The following is a 7,600-nucleotide window of genomic DNA, read 5'->3' as shown; positions in this document are numbered from 1 at the left end:
TCTATTATATAAAATTTTGATTAATTTTGATATTATTCTTAGTTAAATAGTTGGAACAATTCACTATAGAAATTATCTGGGCCAGCAATGTTCTTTGCCAGAATATTTTTAGATACTGATTGAATTACTTTAATAAATACAAGACTCTTTTCAGATATTCTATTTCTTCTAAAGTTGGAGAAAGTTTCTTGTTAATTTGGTAAGTTTTATTTTTCACAAATATAATTTTCACCCACATTTCTACATTTCAGCTTAGTGATGTAAATTTTTTCAGAGTGTCACCGGTTTTCTCTAAATATCTGTAAGATCCGTAATACCATTTACCTCTTTTTTTCTTGATTAGTCTATATAAAGAATCTACTTTTAGTTTTGTCGCTTTTTTAATATTGTAGGTTTGTTTTTATTAATTTGTGATTTTAAAATATGGTTTCAAATTTTTTCTTGTTTTTTTTTCCTTGTCATAACATCTATACACTAAAGTACCCTAATTTTAAGTGTGTAACTTGATGAATTTTTACATATTTATACACCCACAAAATCACCACCCAGGTCAAGTTAACACACAGAAGATTTCTTCTTGGCCATTTCTAGTCATTTTTAACCCACTCATGTTTTTCTTTATTATTACTTCTATCAACCAATTAATTGTTGATCGTAAAAGGTGCCTGTTCTAGAATTCCATGTAAACTGAATCATACAGATTCTTTTGTGTCTAACTTCCTTTGCTCAATATATTGTAAGACTCATCCATTGTGGTGAATATAGCAATAATTTTAAAAAATTTCCCTGAGGTATTCCATTGTATGGCTATAGGCATATATCAGAGATATTGCAGGATCAGTTCCAGAATACCACAGTAAATCAAATACTGCAGTAAAGTGAGCCAAATGAATTCTTTCTTGCTCAGTATATGTAAAATTTATATATACACTACACTGTAGTTAATTAAGCATGCAATAGCATTATGTCTAAAAAGTGTACCTATCTTAATTTAAAATAATTTTTATTTATTTTTATTTCCATAGGTTATTGGGAACAGGTGGTGTTTGATTACATGAATAAGTTCTTTAGTGGTGATTTTTGAGATTTTGGTGCACCCATCATCTAAGCACCCATCATCTAAGCACTGCACCCAATTTATAGTCTTTTATCCCTCACCCTCTTGCCCCCCTTTCTTTCTGAGTCCCCAAAGTCCATTGTGTCATTCTTATTTCTTTGCATCTTCATAGCTTAGCTCGCACTTAGGAGTGAGAACAATGTTTGGTTTTTCCATTCCAGAGTTATTTCACATTGCTAAGAAATGCCAACAATAATCTGAGCCTTCAGCAAGTCATAATCTTTTTGCTGGAGGAGGGTCTTGCCTCGATGCGGAGGTCTACTGACTTATCAGAGTGGTGGTTACTAAAGGTTGTGGTGGCGGTGGCAGTGGCAATTTTATTAAAATAAGATGACATTGAAGTATGCAATATTGAATGACTCTTCCTTTCACAAAAGGTTTCTCTGTAACATGCAATGATGTGTGATAGAATTTTACCCACAGTAGAACTTCTTTCAAAATTGGAGTCAATCCTCTCCGACATTGTCACTGCTTTATCAACTAAGTTTATGTAATATTCTAAATCACTTGTTATAATTTAAACAATGTCCATTGCATAATTTATAAGAATGTAATTCCATCTCAAAAAATCACCTCCTTTGCTTACCTGTGGGAAGCAGTCCCTCACCCATTCAAGTTTGATCATGAAATTGCAGCAAATAGTCACATCTTCAGGTTTTACTTCTAGTTCTCTTGCTATTTCCATCTCATCTGTAGTTATTTTCCCCGTTGAAATCTTGAACCCCTCAACGTCATCCGTAAGGGTTAGAATGAACTTCTTCCACATTCCTGTTAATGTTGACATTTTGATTTCCTCCCATGATTCACACATATTCCTAATGGCATCTAGAATTGGTGAAGTCTTTTGAGAAGGTTTTCAATTTACTTTTCCCAGATCTATCAAGGGAATCACTGTCTATGGCAGCTGTAGCCGTATAAAGTGTATTTCTTAAACAATAAGACTTGAAAATTGAAATTACTCTTTGATCTATGGGCTGCAGACTGGATACTGTGTTAGTCAGAATGAAAACAACATTAATCTCCTTGTACATAGTCATCAGAATTCTTGGGTGACTAGGTACATTGTCAATAAGCAGTACTATTTTGAAAGGATCTTTTTTTTTCTGCAAACTAGGTCTCAACAGTGGACTGTTAAAATATTCAGAAAATCATATTGTAAACAGAAGTAGTGTTTTCCAGGCTTTGTTTTTCCATTTATAGACCATAGGCAGTGTAGATTTAGCATACTTCTGAAGAGCTCTAGAGTTTTCATAATGGTAAATGAGCATTGGCTTTAACTTCAAGTCACCTCAAAATTGGCCCCTAACAAAAGGGTCAGCCTGTCCTTTGAAGCTTTGAAGTTAGTCATTAACTTCTGTCTAGCTATGAACATCTTAGATGACATCTTCTTCCACTAGAAGGCTGTTATGTTTACGTAAAAAAAAAAAGAATCTGTTGTTTACTGTACCTACCTTCATCATTATCTTAACTAGATCTTCTGGATAATTTGCTGCAGCTTCTATATCAGCTCTTGCTACTTCACCTTGTACTTTTATGTTATGGAGATGGTTTCTGTCCCTAAACCTTGTGAAACCAACCTCTGCTTGTTTTAATCTTTTCTTCTGCAGCTTCTTCACCTCTCTTAGGCTTCATAGAATTGAAGAGAGTTAGTACCTTGCTCTGGATTAGGCTTTGGCTTAAGGGAATGTTGTAGCTGTCTTGATCATCTATCCAGATCATGAAAACTTTCTCCATATCAGCAATAAGGCTGTTTCACTTTCTTATCATTCACATGTTTACTGGAGTAGCCACTTTTAATTTTCTTCAAGAATTTTTCCTTTGCATTCACAACTTGCCTGTTTGCCACAAGAGACCTAGCTTTCAGACCATCTTTGTTTTCAACATGCCTACCTCTCTAAGTTTAATTACTTCTAGCTTTTTATTTAAAATGAGAGACATGCAACTTTTGCTTTCACTTGAACACTTAGAGGCTATTGTAGGGTTATTAAATGGCCAAATTTCAATATTGTTGTGTCTCAGGGATAGGACTGAAGAGGAGAGAGATGGGGAATGGCTGGTTTATGGAGCAAACACACGCGCACACACACACACACACACACACACACACCATTTGTTATTAAGTTTGTGTCATATTATGAGCATGGTTTTTGGGGTCCCAAAACAATTGCAATAGAAAAAGCAAAGATCACTAATCACAGATCATCATAACAGATAAAATATTCATAAAAATGTTTGAAATATTACAAGAATTGCCAAAATATGACACAGATTTGAAATAAGAATATGTTGAAAAAGGGCGCCAGAAGACTTGCTTAATGCAGGATTGCCACAAATCTTCAATTTGTAAAAAAAAAAAAAAACCAAAAACGAAAAAACAAACAACAACAACTATATATATATATCTGAAAGTGCAATAAAGCAAAGTGCAATAAAGCACAATGTATACCTGTATACCATGACTCACTCACTGATCTTTTGTTTATGAGCATTTTTTTTTCTAGTGTGATGCTGTTATGAATCAAGCTGTCATGAACATTCTTGTATATGTCTTACAGAGGACATATGTACTCATTTCTTTGAGGTCTATATCTTGAAATAAGATTAGTGGGACATAATTTAGGATTATTTGTAGCTTTATTTGATATTGCTAAACAGTTTTTGAAAGTGATTGAGACAGTTTATGCTTCTAGCAATGTATCAGAGTTACAATTGCTTTGCAATCTTGCTTATGTTTGGTTTTAAAAGTATTTTTATTTTTAGCATTCAGGTGGCTTGAAGTGGTATCAAGATATAAAATTATGATTTTAAATTAACCAATGAATAATGACATTAAGTATACATTTTCTTGCTTTTTGGCCATATAGATGCTCTGTTTTATAAAGAGCATGTTCATGTGTTTTACTATTTCTAATTGGGTTGTCATTTTCTTATTAATTTTAGCAAAAGCAATCCTTTTTATTTTCCAGATGTAAATTTTCAGCAGATGACTGTATTGTAAATAGTTTCTCCCAAGTTTTAGCTTGTCTTTTTAATTCTCTTAACAGTATCATTTGATGGACATATATTCTTAATTTTAATTGTATCTAATTTGTCTTCTTTTTTCCCCTTCTATGATTAGTGCTTTGTATGTCCAGGTTAGAAAGTATTTGCCAACTGACAACATTATGAAGGGATTTTTCTATGCATTTTTGGGTAGGATCTTCCTTATTTCACTTTTCCATTTAGATATATAATCCATCCTGAATAAATTTATGGTATGAATTAGGTATACAGGTTTATTTTCTTCCCAAGTTAATGTCCAGTTGCTTTAGCACAATTTATTGACAAGACTATCTTTTCTCCACCTGATTCCTGTAACACCTTTGTTGGAAATCATGTATGTGTAATTTATTTCTCGACTGCCTGTCTGTCTTGGCTTCCTATTCCAGAGAGATCTATATGTCTATCCTTGCACTTCTACCACATTGTCTTATTCAATGTGACACTGTAGTTCTTATAATAAATCTTATAATTTGGTAATGTACGTTCTCTAACTTTGCTTTGATCTTCAAAATAATTGTGATTTTTCTGGGTTTATCTGCCTTTTAATTTTATTTTAGTGAAAAATTTGCAGATAAACTCAGTTTTTTGTCTATTGTGATATGTATTATTTCACTTTAATTTTTGAGGTATACTTTCACTGGTATAGAATTCTAAGTTGACATTTTTTTCAGCACATTAAAGATGTCACTTCATTGTTTTCTGGCTCTCATCATTTTAGTTGGGAAGTCAGCTGCCAGTCTTATTGCTACTCATTTGACAGTGATGCATCTTTTATTCTCTGGTTACTTTTAAGATTTTGTTTTGCTTTAGTTCAGTTTTACCGCGATGTGCCTACGTGTGGCTTTCATTGTATTAATCTACCTTGAGCTAACTGAGCTTCTTTTACCTGTGGTTGACATCTTTCATTTGTCTTGGGAAGTTTTGGGCCATTATTTCTTCAAAATTTGCTTTTACCTCACTCTTTCTCCCTCCACTACTGGGAGTCCATTTACATGTGTTATATATTTCCAATCTGTTCCACATGTCTTTTATATGCTTTTTGTCTTTTTTTTTTTTTTTTTTTTCCCTTTTTGTGGAGAACGGGGTCTCGCTATATTACCCAGGCAGGTCTTGAACTCCTGGGCTCAAGCTATCCTCCCGCCTCTGCCTCCCTGAGAGCTGGGATTACAGGCGTGAGCCACCGCGCCCGGCCTTTTATATGCTTTTTGTGCATCGCATTCTTAATCCTCTCTCTTAGTCTGGATATTATTTACTGACCTAACTTTAAGATTACTAATCCTTTCTTTAATGTGCCTATTCTGTTGTAAAATTATCATATTTTAAATTTCAGTAATTACAATTTTTTAAAAAACTAAAGTTCCCTTAATTTTTCATAGAATCAAATTCACTGGTAAAATTCATTTGTCTTTATTTTCTCAGCATATTAATCAGTTATTTTAAAGTCTGTGTCTGATAGCTCTGGATCACATTTAGGTCTGTTTCTGTTCGCTGCTTTTTCCTCTTCTGTCTCTTGATATGCCTGGAATTCTAAACTGAATGCCAGACATTGTATTTAATAAGTGTTAGAGACTATGAATGATGTTATGTCTCTTCAGAGAGGGTTTTGTTTAGCATCTGGATAAAGGATTAGAGTTGATTTGAAGTTATGTTTTAGTCCTTGTAAGATCTAGTTCATTTCTGCTTCATTCTAACAATGGTGTATAATCCTGTGGAGATTATGCACCCATGTGGGCCCTGAACTCCTGATTATATGCCCCCAATGTGATGTAAGTCAATAGGTCTGCTAAACTTCTCAGTTTTTTAGCAGCTGATTTCTTCTCTGTTTCTCCATATCTGATCTATTTGTCACACATATTAATAGATGGTTAGATGGATAAGAGTGGTATAGAAGCCAAAATTATCTCAGTGATTTTTTTGTCAGTAGCATCATGACCCTTCAAGTTCCATATGCCTTGCTAACTCTTCACTACCTTCAAATACCTCTGATGCTTTCAAACAGATATTTTTATTTTATGTTTCATTTTGGCATTTTATCTAATTTTTCTAGTTGTTCTTAGTAGCAGCATTGGTCTGACAAAAGGTGGTGCATTAGAACCAGAAGTGGAGGATTTAGGGGGTCAGATCTAGAAACAGTATATATCACATTCTTCTAAGACATGAAATACAGTCACCTTATGTGTCCAGAAGGAAAATAAAACATTTTAGTGAAAATATAGCATTTTATTTTCCTGTTATAGGCAGTTTTGGGTTTACTATATACTTTGTAGGTTTCAATCAGATCTTTATGCATTTTTAGCCAAATTTTAAGGTAACACTTAAAACATAGTAAAAAGTTCATAAAACAAAATCTGTATATGTATTTTAAATCTAAATATTTATTATTATTTTTGGTTCTGGGCACGATGCTAGCCACATTTACACCTGTTCTATTCTTGAATCCTCACATAAATCCTGCAAAACAAGTGTTATTATTTTCTACATTTTTCCAAATGTAAGAATTTTTTTTAACCTCTGAGACTAAAGCTACTGTTTGACTTTTGTTTTCTGATGCAGACTAAAGGCTGATTAATTTATTCTGTAACTTTCAAATTATCATGTGTTGTTATAACATATAGGTGCAAGAGGATATAGTAATTGAAACCAAGAGCTCTGGAACTAGGCCACTAGGTTTTAATTCAATCTTCACCACTTCCTGATGGTTCAGCCAGCAGGCAATCTACTTCATTTCTCTGTGCTTCAGTTTCCTCTTTTGTAAAATAGATATAATACTATATTGTTGTACTAAACACATTAATCTTTGAAGAGAGCCTAGAAAAGTGTCTAGTACATAATGATCACTCAATAATTATTAACTATTAACATTATGTGGAAGAAGAAGAGTCCAAAGCTATTCTATAGCAGATTTACATAATGTTTTATAGTTTTATAACAGCTGCACTGGAATGTAAGTTCCATGAGTTCAGGGAGTTAATCCCTCAGTACGAAGTATGGTACTTGGTACCAACTAAGAGGATATGATATTGAATTTCAAATTACAAAAGAAGACTTTGGTCCCCCTTTTTCACCTATCCTTGTCAGTTACAGGTAATAATGTCTGTCATATATTTTCCCCTCTTTCATGTGCCCACTTTTTTTTTTGCAAAGAAAGTTTTTTCTTAAGATAAAAGTTCTAAATTCTTCTGAATATATAAGTTACCATCTTATCTTTCTTGAACTGGAGATCACTGCAGAACACGTTTAAAATGTTAGAAGGACTATATATAACTTGGAAGCATAAGTAGTCGATATTTTTTTCTAAGTTGATAAAAAATTTATGCATTTACTGTCACAAACAACTTGTGCTGTGACTTGTGTTTCACAATTTATGTATTTGATATCATGTACCTTTGATGGTCCTTTTCTATTTCTGACAGATTTTTTATTTTTTTAAGAAGGAAGAAA

This window comes from Macaca thibetana, chromosome 2 (genome assembly GCF_024542745.1).
Source record: "Macaca thibetana thibetana isolate TM-01 chromosome 2, ASM2454274v1, whole genome shotgun sequence".
Taxonomy (NCBI): Eukaryota; Metazoa; Chordata; class Mammalia; order Primates; family Cercopithecidae; genus Macaca; species Macaca thibetana.
The sequence above is the reverse complement of the archived record's forward strand: the minus strand, read 5'-3'. Positions refer to the sequence as shown.